Source organism: Urocitellus parryii, chromosome 12, assembly GCF_045843805.1.
Source record: "Urocitellus parryii isolate mUroPar1 chromosome 12, mUroPar1.hap1, whole genome shotgun sequence".
NCBI classification, from domain to species: Eukaryota; Metazoa; Chordata; class Mammalia; order Rodentia; family Sciuridae; genus Urocitellus; species Urocitellus parryii.
The window spans coordinates 88,742,067-88,760,702 of NC_135542.1; the positions used below are offsets into that span (position 1 = coordinate 88,742,067).

At 39.9% G+C, this 18,636-nt stretch overlaps 1 long non-coding RNA gene across 6 annotated transcripts in view; it reads right to left on the minus strand.

Moving 5' to 3' along the window:
- Positions 1-18,636, minus strand: part of LOC113194148 (uncharacterized) — a 49,074-nt gene that overhangs the window by 11,922 nt on the left and 18,516 nt on the right. For 5 of the 6 annotated variants that reach the window (XR_013342290.1, XR_013342291.1, XR_013342293.1 and 2 more), the window contains exons 4-5: positions 11,970-12,046; positions 8,669-8,760 (exon numbers count right to left, since the gene is read on the minus strand). This is a non-coding gene — a long non-coding RNA (uncharacterized LOC113194148). The remainder of the gene's footprint in view (positions 1-8,668; positions 8,761-11,969; positions 12,047-18,636) is intronic. The other variant, XR_013342294.1, reaches the window with a different exon arrangement.

The following is an 18,636-nucleotide window of genomic DNA, read 5'->3' on the forward strand; positions in this document are numbered from 1 at the left end:
AACTCAGAAGAAAAAAATGCTATAGACAACAAGTTTAAGAGTATTTGACATATTAGTAGAAGATGAAACCATAAGCAGATGGCATCACACCAGAGACAGTGTATAAAGGGAGGTGGGAAGTGGGCCAAGGATGGAATCTTAGGAAATGGCCTCATTTAGGGAACCTGTTAGGGAAAATCTAGTAATGGGAAAACAAGTCTTTTACAGATATAGGCCGATTTAGTAAAAACCTATAAATAACAATAATATAATCAACAGGCTCTATTTAAGATCTCTGAGTGCCCATTTCAAGCCCTCTTTGTACCTTCCTAGAAGTGAGCTGACTCCCTGATCTTCACATGCCCCTATAGTCCCAACTACTAGGAGGCTAAAGCAGGAAGATCTCAAATTTTAGGCCAGCCTGGGCAACACAGCTAGACCCTATCTCTCATAAAAACCAAACCATAGTCTTTCAAAGGAAATAGCAGACAGACAAGTACTACAGGTCAAAGCCCCAAGGCCTCTTCTTCACCCCTTGTGTGTAAAGGATACTACATGATAGATGTTCAAAGAACATCATACCTAAGTGTAGGTGAAAGTTGAGTCTTTCCATCTATTTTGTTTTAGGATTAGCTCAGTTAACAATCTAAGATCAGCCAAAGAACAATCTCACTCAAGAAAGGAAAGACATATACATCAGGATCTTCAAAAGACCAGTAGTTTTTAAATCAGGAGTCCTAGAGATTTCTATTTGCTTCGAATGGTCCTTTCCTAGCTACACTGATTGCGAATGGCATGCAGAGAAAGTGGCAGGCTTCTCTTTAGTTACCAGCTGAGTCAGCTACAACTCCTGGCACTTGCTCATCCATCCTGTAGATTTAAAAGGCTCTTCACTTGTAACACTGCCCCACTCAGAAAGCAAGTACCTATCTTCATTCAAGGACTGAGAAATACTACTATATTCCATACTGCCCATGAGATGTAGAAGAAAAGGGACTTAATATTGAAAGTAGAAAATGTATCAACTGGGGCTGGGATTGTGGCTCAGCGGTAGAGCGCTCGCCTAGCATGGGCGGGACCCGGGTTCGATCCTCAGCACCACATAAAGCTTCAGCTTTACATAAAAATAAAGGCATTGTGTTGTGTCCATCTACACCTAATAAAATAAATATTAAAAAAAAAATAAAAAATAAGTTTAAAAAAAAAAAAAGAAAAGAAAATGTATCAACCATTCCATAAAAATGAGCTCCATGCTACTTGGCATTGATCTCCATGTGTAGGTGAAAATCCTGAAACAGCATTGAGACTTAAGGCTGATGCTGAGACAAACAGTTCCAAAGTAGGAGGAAGAGTTGCTCAGAGTGTTTTAGAGAAATCCTGACAGAAGTCAAACCTGGGGAAAGGAGCCTTGAGAAGCCCTCCTTCTTTGCATCCATGAACTGATGACATCTATAGCCATGATGGTATCACCTCACTCACCACTTCATATTTCAATGGAGACAAAAGAAGGAAAGGATTCAAAATGGGAAAAAGAATGCAGGGCTGGGGATGTGGCTCAAGCGGTAGCGCGCTCGCCTGGCATGCGTGCGGCCCGGGTTTGATCCTCAGCACTACATACAAACAAAGATGTTGTGTCCACCAAAAACTTAAAAATAAATATTAAAATTCTCTCTTCTCTCTCTCTCTCTCCTTAGAGCTCCACTTCAGATCATAGCTGCCTAGGCAGAGGTGCAGTGTTAAAATTCTAATAAATATTCCTCCAGGAGAAAAAAAAATAGTTCTCTAGTTAAATAAGTTTGGAAAATGCTATATTCTCATTTCCCTTTTGGAGTTTTTTTTTTTTAATTTAAATCTTTTTTTTTTTAGTTGTTAATAGACCTTTATTTATTTTTATGCGGTGCTGAGAATGGAACCCAGTGCCTCACACATGCCAGGCAAGTGCGCTACCACTAAGCCACAGTCCAAGTCTCTCCCTTTTGGAGTTTTATAATGCTTACTAAAAGCTCTTTTTGAGGCGGAGGCAGCTGGAGAGCATGAAAAACAGGACAAAAGTCCATCTAAGCTAACAGCCTTGTTCCAGAAGAGCAGCCAGACAGACCAGAATGACATCCAGTTAGCACAATGAGCAGTAGGCAGAGTTCAAGGAGGTCAGTACAAGGAGATCACTGCATGGGAAGGACTCTACCTACTGAAGCCTCAAAGTAAAGGAAGAAAAAATAAAAGGCTTTAATATTAGAAAAGCTACCTGGACCAGGAAAGGCTGGAAAGCAAAGGCCAGGGCTGGGGATGTGGCTCAAGTGGTAGCGCACTCGCCTGGCATGCGTGCGGCCCGGGTTCGATTCTCAGCACCACATACAAACAAAGATGTTGTGTCCGCCGAATATAACTATAAATATATTTTCTTAAATTCATTCTCTCTCTCTCTCTAAAAAAAAAATTAAATAAATAAATGTCATTTTCTTTAAAAAAAAGCAAAAGCCACAGACCCTGGTGAGGGACAACAGCAGGACTTTAGTCCTGGATAAGGTTGGGGTTCCAGGCAAGGTGCTGGACAAAGCCTGGTACTGTTAGGTAAAAGGCAAAAATAGTAAGATGGAGGGGAGGCAGAGATTGGGTGGACAGAGAACTATCATTTACGGCACAGAACACATGCCCCAAAATCAGGCACTGATTTCAAAATGCTGGTGATCAGCAGATCCAGTTAATTTGGTGTAGAAGTCTGTGAAGATTGGGAAGAGACAAAAGGGTGTGGAATATCCAGAAACTTCCACAGAGTTGAGCTGATTCTGTTAAGAAAAGAGGTCCAGATCTTATCAAACACTGGGGAGAAGAGAATAGAGGTCATTTTCATGATAGCTCTCTGAAGAATGTACCAAAAGAAATGACTTAGAATCCAAGAGAACTGAATGAAACCTAAAGAAGTTGCTCTGGACTTAAGATGGGACTGTGTTCAGAGTAGAATTTGTAGCCTGCAGGTGAAGGGAATCCATGAACACCACTGTGAGGAGTTGAGAAGGATATGGATTTGAGTTGCCCCAGAAAAAAATTCCCTGGGGAAGGAAAAGCCATGAGAATTCATATCATAAAGGCCATTTGAGAACATTGAAAAATCAAAGTGGATGCCCAGTCAACTAGGAAGACTATGGAGAAACTCAGGCCAAAAAAAAATTTCTATATCTGAATCATAAGGGCTACCCTTAAAGTTTTTAGATCTATTTAGTAGGGCAAGGGGGAACTGTACCTTTGTGTACACACTCCAAGTGCTTTGTCATTGCTGTTGACATGGCTTGTGTTGTTTTCCGGCAAAGTCCCATCACAACATAACTCACTGGGAAACAGAGCAAAAGTTGTCTGTGACCAGCAGCCACTGAGGAAGTGCCCTGCCCTTGATGTCAGTGGTGGCCTCTTTTGCGCCACTAGGTTGCATCATTTCTGGGAAGCTGTACCTCCCTCTTCCTAAGATCTGTGACCACCTCATCTAAAGACATCACAGCATACCACAGACCCAAAGCTTCTACACTCCTAGTTACTACCCTCCAAACAACACTGTCTGTAATATAGCATGCTGGTGGGAAAATCTCTCTACTCAGCATCCCCTCTTTTGGGGTTAAGAACCTCTATTCTCAGCTATTTTTTGTTTGTTTGTTTGTTTGTTTGTTTGTTTTCTTGGTACTAGAAACTGGACCCAGGGACAGTGTACCACTGAGACCACAACCTTAGCTTTTTTATTTTATTTTATTTTATTTTTTTGAGACAGGGTTTCGATAAATTGCTTAGGGACTTGCTAAGTTGCCGAGGCTGGTCTCAAACTTGCAATCCTCCTGCCTCAACCTCCTAAATTACTGTGATTACAGATGTAAGCCACTATGCCAAGCTAGCTATTTGTCTTTTTATAAACAAAACTGTGAAGGAAATAGTTTCTTTAGGGAGTCAGTTTCTCTTTTCAGCACCTTTACCTCAATTTCATTGTGCCTCTTTTCTGTTCCTACAACTAGGTGGGCAGTGTCCTCTCTTCTCTACTCCTTCCTTAGTCTAGTTCTCAGAAATCAATTTCACAAACTCCTTTACATTTTCATTTATATGACCAAGATGCTTCATTATCAAATCCTTTCCTGGAGGGGTGTGTGTGTGTTTGCTGGGAATTAAACCCCCAGGGCCTTGGACATGCTAAGTATACTCTCTACCACTATTCAATAGGGTCTCAGAGATTTAAATCAAGGGGAAGAAATTTCAGTTGTGGAATTCCAAGCAACAACAAACAGCTGTGCCAAGTCTTTGAGGGATAGGACACATTATTGGTACCTCTGAAATTATACCACTTAAGAGACCAGACTTTTTATTCTATCACCTGACACCCTCAGGTTGTCTCTTCTGCTAGTCCAGAGACCAGGATCCCCTGGATCAGGGCCAGTACTTTTTGCCACCTGGTCTCCCTTAGAAAGGCAAAAGAGAGATACCTCTTGTTTACTCAGTACTAATTCATTGTAACAGACACACAACAGGTGTCACCAGCTCCAACACACGCAGTGAAGGCATACCACACCCTCACCTCTTACCCATCACAGCTTACTCCTTGAGACACATCAGATTTCATGTGGAGGACAGGATGGAGCCACTTAAGCAGTAAGCCAGTTACCCATGGTTATTTTTGACTTGTGGGCAACACTGAAAATGTAGAGGTAAAGAACAAAGGCTTTTTTAATCCTCCCCTACAGCCTACTGGTATCATTCCCATATATGTTGTTGCAGCATTTCTATATATAGAGCCTAGTATTCTATAAACAGGATCCTCTAGCTAAAAGGATCACTCCAAGCAAAATTGTGAGGTAGAGAAAGATAGTATCTTCCTGTCTTTCCTCACCCTCCTTTCCTAAATCTCACTGGAGACAGAAAAGCTCTAGAAAGTAGCATGGACTTTGAAGCTGGACAGACACAAGGAATAAACCTAGCTCAGCCTTTTATTAGTTGTGTGACCTTGAGCAAGTTATATAATTTGAATGTTCAACTTGCCTATGTACAAAAATGAGGATGATATTTTTTACTGGTTCATATTATAATTAAGTAAGAAAATACATGAAAAGCATCTAATGCATGCTTGACTCTCAAGGGGTGAGTATCTGTTTTTCCCCATTTAGTTCATTATGCACCTGGTGCCCTCAAGATATTCTCTGGCTGTCCAAAGCCATGAAGTGTTCCCTATACAAACCTTCCTTTCCTAATCCCTATCAAAGTTCCCAAGATTCCATCTCTTATGAGAGCTGACCCATCACACTGTTAAAGGAAAGCAAGTCTGATGGTGAAATGAATTCAAGTACAATGTAAACAGTATTGCTGGGTTCCTACATTAACTCTGTGGGGGTATTTCTGTATTTTAAAAAGGAACTTAAAAATTCAAATGAAAGAATTATAATGGTGAGACTCTCCCACAGGATAAAAAGACTACAGTGTCACCTCTTTCCTTGGGAACACAGCCTCCATGACTCTCTGAGATGAAGATGAGAAATCAGATCTACAGAATGTCAGCTCGGATTGCTGTCATACCTCAAATCAGTAACAGGTCCAGAATAGAACTTGGGAGCCTTGGCTGCCCCTCCTGCTATAGCCAGCACACACCACTTCCTTAGCCAGGAAGTTATAGTGATACTTTTTTTCCTAGGAGGTTTCCAACACTATTTTAAACTCTTTGGAATCAAGCAATAGAATTTGAGGATAGTCAGAGCCTTGGAACAGTCTATGGGAGGCCTGGGCCCCATTTCCAACATCACATTTTTCTTTTCCTTTCAAAATGGTCTCAATGAGGCACAGATTAAACACAGGAAGTAGAAAGGACCTGCATCCTAATTTCTCTCTCCATAATCCAGAAAGGAGGATCACAGAGTAATTTCTAGGCTTACCATATACAGGATCACAGAAGCAGATTATTATGCTAAAATCAGCCTTAGTATAATCACCTGGCACAATGTGCTGTGCTCACTATAAATCACCATTCAGCATTGGGATTCTCATTGCCAGGTATTCTTTAGCATTTTTGTGTGTATATTCAACTTGACTTTCCTGGAAAGCCCCTGGGGAGCCAGGAATACCAGCCAGCCTGGGTTCTCAGGAGCCAGACACCTCTTGTGGGTGGAAAAGGCTGGCTGGCAGCTTCAGCAGGTGGTATAAAGAACTGAAAGTGAAGTCTAGGTGAGGAAGTGACTAGTCCAGGCAGGATTACCCAACAGTATGTGCTTAGGAAACTGGCAGAGACTATGACAACAATTATTTTAAATTATTTTTTTAAATGTTTATTTTTTAGTTTTAGGTGGACACAATATCTTTATTTTATTTTTATGTGGTGCTGAGGATCAAACCCAGTGCCTCACACATGCTAGGCAAGCATTCTACCATTTGAGCCACAACCCCAGCCCTTAAATTATTTTATATTTATCAAAGTAGTCACTACAATAAAAATCAGAATTTTACTACATCTTCCTAATTCTTTGCTGTATTTCCTTATACTTTTTTGCATTCAATACTGATTTTGATATATACACTAAGTGCTCAAATGCTTTAAACTTTAAAGTTTTTAATTTGGCCCTTTGCTTCAGGAAGAGGCAAGAAAAATCAAGAGTCTGAATCTTCAAGGTCAATATTCATTTCTTCATTCAGCAAACACTTCCTGAGGGGCTAGTAAGTGCCAGGTCTTTGCTCATCCTGAGTAACGAACTAAACAGATATGGTTCCCATATTCCTGGAGCTCACAGTCTAGTGAGAGTAGCTGGGAATAAAAGCAGGATCCACAGCCAAAGGTCTATACTGCAAAACTCAGCCAGCAATGAGATGGGAGCAGAAGAGTCCATAAGCAGTCAAGGAGCTATTCAAGATGAGCTGGTTCAGAGAATGCCTTCCACCCCTCACTTCCTTTGTGCAAGGGAAAGAACCACTGTGATGGGTTGAGTTCATCAATAACATGATGACTGATGACCCTCACAGCTGGTGCAGCCACACAGTTGCTCCTTTTCTGCTCATAGCCATGTTCTGAAAACTGTGTGTGAGATCCTGAAAACTTCAAATAAAAACACAAAATCTGAGCTATCAGAACAGAAATTCTAAAAGATACAACTGGCCAGAAGCAGGAATCATAAAAACAATGGCCAGAATCAGCTGAGGGATATCCCCAATCTTGTCACATCAAGTCTGACTGCATTAAAAATAATTTAAAAAGGAGAAAAGCTGTGAAAAAGAGACCAATTATAATGGTCAGGATACCATCAGAAGTCTCTTAAAATGAGTTTCTGCACTACAATATGAAGTGGGTAAGAACTGGTGAAAGGCTATGGCCTAATAGGTTAGACAAGGGAGACATATCAGGAGCTCAGTTCTGGCACTGCCAGAAGTTGGGGAAGGTGGAAAGCCAACAGGAGCCAGAGAATCAGAGCAGTATCTACAGAGATCTCAAAGTATCTCACCTCTTTGGGTTTCTGTTTTCTTTATCTGAACATGGAGATGATGGTAACAGCATATATTAGTTCCTTAGGTCTGCTACAACAAATTGACACGAATTGGATGGCTTAAAACAGAAATTTGTTATCTCACAGTTCTGGAAGTTACAAGTCTGAAATTAAGGTGTCAATAGGCCCACACTCCCTCTTAAAGCTCTAAAGAGTTCTTCCTTGCTGTCTCTAGTTTCTGGTGGTTGCTGGCAATCCTTGGAGTGCAAAGCCATTTCTGAGCTTATAGCAGCATAACTCTAATCTCTGCCTCCACTGTCATGTGACCATCTGTATCTCTCTCTCTCTCTCTCTCTCCTTAGAAAGTCATTGGATTAGGATCTGCCAATAGGATCATCTGAAACTTGATTATATCTGCAAAAACCCTATTTCCAAATAAGATCACATTCAGAGGTTCTGGATGTGTATATGAATTTTGGGGGAATGGACCTAACAGAGCATCAACCTCATAATAAGGGGCTTATGTGTGTCGGTGCTCCAGACTATGCTTTAATGCATTCTATGTAAAGGTTAATCACCCTTCATTATTGTTTCTGTCAGGCAGCAGCTGCCAATAGGACATGTAAGTGCTCTGTTATATAAGAATCACCTTACCTCCATCTTGAGTTAAAGAATGGAACTAGAGTTCTGAAAAGAGATGATGAGGACAAAGACAAAGCAAAACAGGTTTACTACAGTACTACCCTGGGTTCCACCTCCAGCACTGGGGGGCGGGGGGATAAAAGGAAGAAAGAAAGAAAAAAAATCATTGGAAAAATGTTCAAAGGATATGAATAAGTCAAAGAGAAAAATACGAAATACAAAATATACTTGTAAAGATGTTCAATCTTTTATATTCAAAAATACAAATTAAATCATATTTATTGTTATACCTCAGTTGTTATTCTAAACATTTTAATTGAACTTATTTATTCCTTATAATAATCCTTTATATATATATATATATTTTTTTTTTTTTTTTGAGAGAGAGAGAGAGAGAGAGTGAGTTTTGGGCGGACACAACATCTTTGTACGTGGTGCTGAGGATCGAACCCGGGCTGCACGCATGCCAGGCGAGCGCCCTACTGCTTGAGCCACATCCCCAGCCCTTTAATATTTATTTTTTTAGTTTTGGGTATAATAATCCTTTAAAATAGGTGCTATTATCATCCCTACTTTACTAAAGATGAAACTCAGACAGAGGAAGGTAAATGACTTACCTAAGGTCACACAACAAGTGGTTGAGTCAGAATTCGGGCTATAAGAAGCTAGTTCCAAAGACACCTTCTTTACTCTTGACTTATCATGTGACCTGTTAGATGGATAAGATATATCACCTGTAGGATGGGTAAGACAAAAAACACAATGCCAGCCAGCCATGGTGGTGCACACCTGTAATTCCAGCAGCTCGGGAGTCTGAGGCGGGAGGACAGTGTGTTCAAAGCCAGCCTCAGGAAATTAGCAAGGCCCTAAGCAACTTAGCAAGACTCGGTTTCAAAATAAAATATAAAAAAGAGCTGGGGACGTAGCTCAATGGTTGAGTGCCCTGGGTTCAATACCTAGTACCAAAAAAACCCCTGCAATGCCCAGTGTGATTAAAACTATAGAAAGTCATGTGCTACTGGCAGAAGCTTATATTCTTTTTTTTTTTTTTCTCTCTCTCTCTCCCAGCAACTCAAAAGGCTAAGGCCCTAAGCAACTTAGTGAGACCCTGTCTCAAAAAAAAAAAAAAAAAGCCTGGGAATGTAGCCCAGTGGTAAAGAAAGCACCCCTAGGTTTAATCCCCAATACAAAAAAAAAAAATTTACACATATACATGCTTATACTCTGTGAGAGAGGATTAGCACATAAAGAGATGGTTAATAATAAACAAGGGTTCAGATTAAGTGCTAGGAAAGTGGTACAGGTAGTGTGTATGTTCTCCCACCCACTTACAAATCTTCTTCCCCATACTTTGTTCCAGAAAGAATATAAGGAGAGCACATCTACACACCCTCCCAAGTTCTTTGACTTTTCCCATCCTCCCTCATCCTTTCCCTCTTCTTTCCAGAAGCCAGGTCACTCATAGGGTGAAAAGGGGATACAAGAGGAATGGAGGAGCCAGGTACAGTGGCCCACAGCTATAATCCCAACAACTTAGGAGTCTGAGGCAAGAGGATCTCAAGTTCAAAACCAGCCTCAGCAACTCAGTGAGGCCCTAAGCAATTTAGTGAGACACTGTCTCAAAATAAAAAGATAAAATAAAAACGGGCTGGGGATGTAGCTCAGTAAAGTACCTCTGGGTTCAATCCCTGATTGACTGACTGACTAAATAAATAAATAAATAAATAAATAAATAAATAAAATAAAGATATTGTGTCCACCTAAAACTAAAAAATAAATATTAAAAAAAATTATTAAAAAATCACTTTTGATCATAATTACTTTTTATCATATTCCTACTATGTGCTATTGAATTTAAGACGTCAAAGGCACATTCAGGTTCAGCTGACCTGCTAACCTGATTAAATATCCAGGCCTGATACTAGAAAGAGGATGAAAATTTGAGGTTCTCCTAGGGCTATGACACAGAAATCTCAAACTACATACTATTTGACCAGAGACTTTAGGCCCCAATCTGTCTTCTGCTCCTTTCCTGGGCTTTCAGCAGGAAACATTCACAAATTCATTTTCTCTTTCTCTCCTTCCTCTCCTCATCCCCAACTTTCCTCTCTCCCCACCCCTCCCCCACTCCCCAAGCCCCCAACACACTTAAGTCTGTCAAAGAGAAGAAACAACCTGCTAGAGAAGTATGCAAGATGTGTCAGAAAAAAACAATCATTCCTTTTATAGAAGAGTCTTTCTTTCTCATCTTTGTTGAATGTTTAATAAGCAAATCTTATGCTACTCACTATAGGATAAAATCTTAAGAGATGCCTCCTTCCTTTGAGAACTTCCTCCATTCGGGAAATCAAAACCAACATACATACACATTTTTTAAAAAAAGGATTGCTCCTAGCCAAGGCATGGTTTATGCACACCTGTAATCCCAGTGACTTGGGAGGCTAAAGCAGAAAAATATCAAGTTCAAGATACTTGAACTTCCACAACTTAGCAAGACCCTAAGCAACTTAGTAAAATCCTGTCTCAAAAAATAAAAAGGGCTGGGGATGTGGCTCTGTGGTTAAGTGCCCCTAGGTTCAATACCCAGCACCAAAATAAATAAATTCAATTCAATCCAATCCAATTCAAAAAGGACTGAGGATGTGGCTCAGCAGTATAGCACTTGTCTAGCATGTGTAAGGCCCTAAGGTTCAATCCCCAATACTCAAAAGTGCAGGGGTGTGTGTGTGTGGGGGGGGGGGTGTTCCAAGATTTATACTGAACGGAACAGGAAGAATAAAGATGCTAATAAAACAAATGGTAGGAAGAGCAAGAAAAATAGTGTGATATTCTGATGTACACAGGTTATCTTAAGTTTCAAAATCAATCAATTTTTTTTAGTCTGGGTACATAATAGGTATATAAATTTGCCCTTTTTTCTCATATGAATAGTAATACTAGCACAATAACCATAAATACTATTATGTACCTCTCTCTAGTTATCTCTTAATAATAGGTCTTAGAGATTGTTCCATACCAGTATGTATTTGTATCATTCTTTTTGATAGCTGCATAATATGGCAATAACCACCTTTATGGTTTGGATCTGGAATGTCCCAACAGTTCATGTGTTGAAGACTTGATTATTAATGCAGCACTGTTCAAAACTGGGAATTATGGGAACTGATGGGATCATGAGGACTCTGACCTCATCAACGAATTAATTCACTGAGGATTCAAAGCTAAATAGACTGTTGGGAAGGGGTAGAAGCTGTAGGAGATAGAATCCAGTTGGTCAGAGCCCTTAGGGGCATGCCCTTAAGAGACGATATCCTGTCCATAGCCCCTTTCCCTCTCTCTGCTTCCTGGTTACCATGAGGTGAGTGACTGTGTTCCACCACGCCCTCCTCAGTATGATCTACTGCTTCACCACAGGCCCAAAAACAATGGAGCCAGCTAAACAGGGGCAGAATCCTCTGAGACCATGAGCCAAAAAAAATCTTTCTTTATTTAAATTGATTTTCTCAACTAATTTGTCCCAGCAACGAAAGCTAACATATCCATTATAATTTATTCAACTAGTTTTTATCAATGTTTTGTTGCTGTTGTTATTGCTGTTGTTGTTTGATGGTGGTACTGGGTTCCCAGGGCCTCACACAAGCCAGATAAGCACTCTACCACTAAGCTACACCCCTAGCCCATAAGATATATTTTTAAGCAAAATGTACTGATGGCTCTCTACACATTGTTCCCCTCAAAAAAAAAAAAAATGTTCAGACATCATTCTTCATATATCCTCTAAGAAATCATGAGTTAATTATTGATAACTGCTTTGGTTTGAATTTAATAGTGTTCCACATCATTTCTACCAAGCTGTAGGTTAGTTTTCTCAGAATCACAAGAAGACACTAAGGAGAGCTAAGGCGCAGTTGTGCATACCTATAATTCCAGCAACTCGGGAGGTTGAGGCAGGAGGATCACAAGTTCAAGGCCAGCCACAGCAACTTAGCAAGACCCTGTCTCAAAATAAAAAATAAAAAGGGCTGGGGTGATAGCTCCATGGTAAAGCAACCCTGGATTCAATCCCAGTATCAAAAAAAAAAAATGTCAACAAGGATATGATCAAGAAAATATATGAAATATACATCATCCTTTGAACACTACAGTCACCCTTTTTCTCTATTATCCCTACTAATGGCTTATCAATATTACTTATTTTACTGTTTAACTCTCAGGATATTTTAAAGAACATACACAGTAGTGTTAACTAATAATAATAAGCACCCCTTTGACTTCAGTGTCTCTAGATCTGCTGATTGTAGGATAGGGCTTCTCAGGGTTCAAATTATCAGATTTCCTATTTTCAAGTTAATTAATCTCTCAGAGCCTCCAGTTGGTCACCTATAAAACAGACAATACCACCTATCTTTCGCATAGGCAAAATCACAACACAGGGTGAGAAAGCCTATTCAAGAGGAACAAAATACTGTCTCTGTTGAACCAGCACAACCTGGGAAGGTCAAAGAAATGCTTAAAGAAACAGTAAAGGACAAGAAGCAATCTGACAAGTTAATAAGAGAAAGGGTATTTCTGGGACAGGCAACAGCTTATGCAAAGGGCAAGAGCTGTGCAGAGCCACAATGCAGCAAAACAGATACTAAAAAGAAAACAAAAATATGGATTAGTCAACAAGGGCTTATTGAGTGGCTTTATGCAAAAGGTACTGAAAATACAATCATGAACAAGAAGACCCCTGCCCTCATGGAGCTTATAATCTAAAAGGAGAGAAAGACAAACAGGTAAATAGCATTAAGTGATCTGACTAAAGCCAATGGGGGACTAAGATAGTTTCTTGATAAACAGTGGCCAAAAAAGATCTCTAAGAAGAGATTATATAGATACACAAAGTTGCCCTCTTTTTTATACAAATACTAATATTAGTTGACATGGTAAGTCAAAGGATAGTTAATTAGATAAAGAACAAGGTAAAAAGTATTCCAGGCAAAGGCCATATGGTATTGCAAAGGCCCTGAGGCCAGAAATAGTTGGAAAAATGATCAAGCGACTGTAAGCAAGTGAAGGTAGGAGTAAGGAAGGAGGAGAGTAGCCTGGAATGAGATTGGAGAAACATGAGATATTGCAGATCTTCAGACGATTTGGGCCAAATTGTTCATGATTGTTTATTCCAACCTGATACATTTGGACTTGAGTATATAGGTAATAGGGATGTAACAGAAGATTTTAAAGGAGAAAGATAACATCAAGTTGTCCATAGAAAGATGGATGGAAGCAGTATAGAAGATGGCCACAATGGAGAGTGAGGGCAGCTTCAAGATTAGATAAGGAAAACCAATGTCAGAGCACAGTCAATGTAAATAAAAATGAGAAGAACTCCACAGGCAAATCTGAAGTATGATTGGCAGCCTCAGGGTCTACATTAACCTACTCTCTAAGTCCAGTGCCAAAGTCCTCTATAAACCCCAAAGATACTGATTTGCAATTGGAGAGATATTAAGGTCTTCCACCTCATCTGGGCTCTGTTCCTACGGTGTCTCACGTTCTGGCACTCTCATAGGAGATGGAGGGACAGAATATAAGACACTGTCATCATTGCATGATAGGCAACAAGACTATGGTTCTAGGATCTTAAAACCCAAATAAAGGATTAAAATTCTCTTCTTGCTCTTTTAGGGATGAGGAGCTGACAGGGACCTATGTCAAGGGTCAGAATCAGCCTGGAGGATGATCAAACTAGATTCCTGGTCACCATTTCACATCTAATGAATCAGAATATCTAGGAAGAGAACAGGAATCTCTCTTAAACAAGTATCCAGGCTCCCACTTGACTCCATGGGTAATTTCTATGCATTAAAGTTTAAAAATAATAGCTCTAGGAACAGGGTTAATGGAGGAAGGCCCTTACTTAAACCTGGATAGCAATGTCAAAATTAGGGAATGACATATGGGCAAAGCCAAGCTGGGTATGGAGTGAATAATCTAGAAGGAGAATTCAGAATGAATATGCAATTTGAAGGCCTTAAACCATAAAAGAGAAGGCAGAACATCAGAGCCTGGGGCTTAGAGCAGCGGGGTAAGCAAAGACCAGGAATACATGGGGAAATCATGAACAATGGTCATGATTGCTGACTCTTAACCTAATTTTCCCAACAGAACCCTAGAAGGGGAGTGTAGATGTCTTGCCTTACACAGGCCAGATGACTGGCCATAGACTATTCACTCTGCACACACAACCACTCCATCTAACCTTCAAAAGAGAAACTGTTCGTTGAGTGTAGTGGTGTATGCCTGTAATTCCAGTGACTGCAGAGACTGAGGCAGGAAGATCACAAGTTCAAGGCCAGCCTAAGCAACTTAGCAAGACCCTGTCTCAAAATAAAAAGAGCCGGGGTGTGATTCAGTGGTTAAACACCCCTGGGTTCAATCTCTGGTACCAAAAAAAAAAAAAAAAAAGAAAGAGAGAAACTACTTCTGCTCTCAGTTAGTACTGTTTCTACTCTCTTGACTCCTTCTTAGCATATAGAAGAGCTCTAGGCTACATAGAAAAATACAAAGAACATCTAAGGGCTAAGGACTAGTACTATTAATGACTCTCTACTTGGTATATCAGAGCCCCTAACATTGCCTAATTTGAAGACCATTCCAGATCAGAAACCTTGAAATCCACTCCACACCCTTAGATCCTGCCATCTACACGTATCTACTCAGTCTTCTACTAGTTCTTACTATGCTTTATTGATAGAATTCCTTCCTATAGTCTAAACTCTTATGCCCCTCCCAAAATTCAGAGGGAAATTCCAGATTCAGTCTCAACAGAGTCTTGAACTCCTGAGGCTGCTGAGCTCCTATGCCTGGTTCAGTGGGAAGAGATGGTCTGAGGAGTGCTCCCTCCTTTCATCCTACCTGAATGGAACTCCAGGACTGCTTCAGGCTTTCATATAAGAAACTTATTTCAGAGATAGTTGAACCTGATATATTTAAAGGAATACAAAACAGAATCTGGTAACAGAATCTGGTAGCAGAATCTGAGGGAGGAAAGGTAAGGTAGACTTTGATTTTAAAATAAGTAGCAAATAAAATACAAAGAAAAGAATATGCAATCTCACTCAAACACTTGTAGGTCAATGACCTGATAATTCAAAAGCTGTTTCTAGATGAAAAAGGTAAGACTACTAAAAGATGATATAAGTAATCCCCAAGTTGATTTATGACCCTAATCCTGAACTGCTGGCCCTGTCCCTGCTTACACTATCTTGATTCTCTAGGTTTCTGACCTAATGGTTCAGCTTCCTGTTTCATCTTTGCCTTGCCTTATCCCTCAGGCCTTTTGCTTCTCACCTTGCTTACAATTTTGTTCCACTCTCAGTAATTCTGTCTTCAGCCAATCTTCCTACCTGAGTTAACAATCTTCCTGTTAGGTCAGTGGCAGCAACTTGGTGGCGACTTGGTGGCAACTTAGAACAAAGCAGCCCGCTCTGCTTTGAACATCAATCAGATGCCGGTGGAAATGCCTGTCAATCAGCCAGATCTCCTGACTAACGCCTGTCAATCAGCAGGACCCCCTGGCCAATCCTGGAGTTCAGCAAACTCCCCTGACCAACTCCAAGGGGGCAAGGGACCCTAGAGACACCTTTTCCTGTCCCAAGCCTTTCCCTTCCTGCTATAGCCCCATAAAAGTCCAGTCTGGTGGAGCTTCCACTCAGTTTCTCCTCAGACCCTTCCCCTGTCCCCTCTGGAGGTCTGATGGAGTTCCGCCCAGGAGTGATATCTCAATAAAGCCTGTTCAGTGGCCCTTTTAAATCTGCCAACTTTGGTTGCTGCCTGCCCAGCCTGATGTGACACTTCCTACACTGGTTCTCCATTTCATCCTAAGCATACATGTCCCTATCATGGGCAAGTCCCCTGTCAGGTTTACTCTAGTTTCATGAACATGATTTGGAAACTAAACACAAGCACATTAGATGATTCAAGTCAAGCATGTTAGAAATTCATCCTGGCAAACACTGGAATCACCAAAGGTGATCAAGTAAGTAGAATGACAATAAACAAGGGCCAAATTCTAATTAAAGAATACTATAAACAAATATGCAAATAAATCAGAAAAATATCAGATAGTACTAAGTATTACTCAAAGAATAAGATAATGGAATAGAAAATATCTGGTGACTACTTTTAAAATTATTAATCAGTCTAAGGAATGCCTCTCAGAAGAGATGACATTTAAAAGCTTGTATATCTCTCTTTCTTTTTTTGGTAAGGCTATGGGGTACGGGATTGAACCCAGGGACAATTTTCCATTGAGCATTCTAGTCCCTTTTATTTTGAAATACAGAGTCCAAGATGCTGAGAGTCTCACTAAACTGCTGAGACTGACCTTGAACTTTGTGATCCTCCTGCCTCAACCTCCTAAATCACTGAGATTACAAGCATATGCTGTAAGTCACTGAGATTACAGCATCTATGTTAAAAGCTGGTATCTCAATAAAAGGAAGCCAGCCTTTCAAAAATCAAATAGGAAAGCATTCTAGGTGGAGATAACATGAACAAAAGCCTAACAGATATATCACTGAACTATTTTTAGGCAGAGGAATAACTCCATAATCATCCTTACATTTTATAAAGATTATTACAGTGTGGAGAATGGAATGGAGGTAGGAATATATATAGATAGATATTCAAGTAAGTAGAATGATAGATAGATTTTTTTTTCATTTAAATGCTCACAATATGGTTTTTTTTAAAGAGAGAGAGAGAGAGAGGAGAGAGAGAGAGAGAATTTTATTTTTTTAGTTATCGGCAGATACAACATCTTTGTTTGTACGTGGTGCTGAGGATCGAACCCGGGCCGCACGCATGTTAGGCGAGCACGCTACCACTTGAGCCACATCCCCAGCCCCACAATATGGTTTTTTAAATTAGGAAACCCAGGTATAGGGTGGTAGCAATGAAAAATGAAAATGACTATATTCAAGAAATATCAAGGAAGGGAAAAGGAAGAAGCCTAAGAAAATTATGTTATATGCATATACAAATATGGCATAATGAATCCCACTATCATGTATAATTACAATGCACTAATAAAAAATAAATTAAAAAAAAAAAAGAAACATTGAGGAGCTGGGTATGGTGGTACATGCCTATAATCCCGGCAACTCAGGAGTCTGAGGCAGGAGCATTTCAAGTTTGAGGCCAGCCTGGGCAACTTAGCAAGGCTCTATATCAAAAAAAAAAAAAAAAAGCAGGGGATGTAGCTCAGCAATAATGGGCCCTGGATTCAATTCCTAGTGCTTAGGAAAAAAAGAAAATAAAAACCTGAGGATAGAAGGAAGACAAGTCCTAGTGACTAACTGGTCATCAGATGTGGGAAAGAAGGAAGGACTACCCATCCCTACTAGGTTTTGGGCTTCAGTCATTACATGCTAAATTACAATGTATATGATAGAGCATTGGAGAAACAACAAGTGGAACAAAGCAGGAGACTGTGTTTTGTCATGAATAAAAGACATTCCAGTGGAGTTTTCCATTAAACCGTTGGATATTCTGGTCTGGAGAAAGATTTGGGCTGGAGATTTGGGAATCATCCACATGTAGATGGTAACAAACTGTCAAAGAGGCTGAGATCACTCAGAGTAAGTACAAGGAAAAGCACAGGGGGTGGAAAAGGCCTAACAGCAGAATGCCAACATTTAAAACAAGAATCATTTATAATATTAAAAAACTAGAAATATCTTATCTCCCTCAATAGAGGAGTTAAATATTGCCAGGTGTAGTGGTGCATGCCTGTAATCCCAGCAGTTTAGAAGGCTGAGGCAGAAGGATTGTAAATTCAAAGCCAGCCTCAACAACTTGGCAAGGTCCTATTTCAAAATAAAAAGGGCTGGGAATGTGGCTCAGTGGCTAACTGTCCATGGGTTCAATCCCTGGTAGCAAAAAAAAAAAAAAAAAAGTTATTAGCCAGTCTATGGAACACTATACAGAAACCAAAAAGAATGAGATGTGGGGCTAGGGTTGTGGCTCAGCAGTAAAGTGCTCGCATAGTACATGTGAGGCCCTTGGTTCAATCCTCAGCACCACATAAAAATAAATAAAATTAAGGTATTGTGTCCAACTACAACTAAAAAAAATAAATATTTTTTTAAAAAAGAATGAAATGTATCTTTATGTACTAATATGGAATACTGGCAAGGCACATTCTTAAAACAAAAAAGGAGGGGCTGGGGCTGCAGCTCAGTAGTAGAGCAGTTGCCTTGCACTGTGAGGCACTGGGTTAGATCCTTAGCACCACACAAAAATAGATATTATATCCATCTACAACTAAAAAAACTTAAAAAAACAAAGAAGGAAATACCAGAATGATACATAAAATGTAATAATATTTGTGTAAATAAATCACCAAAATGCACTTCATACAGATGGATATAAACTCATGGGAAAAAAGTAGTCTGAAAGTTTCATTCTAAAACACCAGTGTGTTACCACTAAGGACTATAAAAATAATTGAGATGGGGGGAGTAGTCAAAATATTTTCTATAGCTGGGCACAATGGTACATGCCTGTAATCCTAGCAACTCCAGTAGGCTGAGGAAGG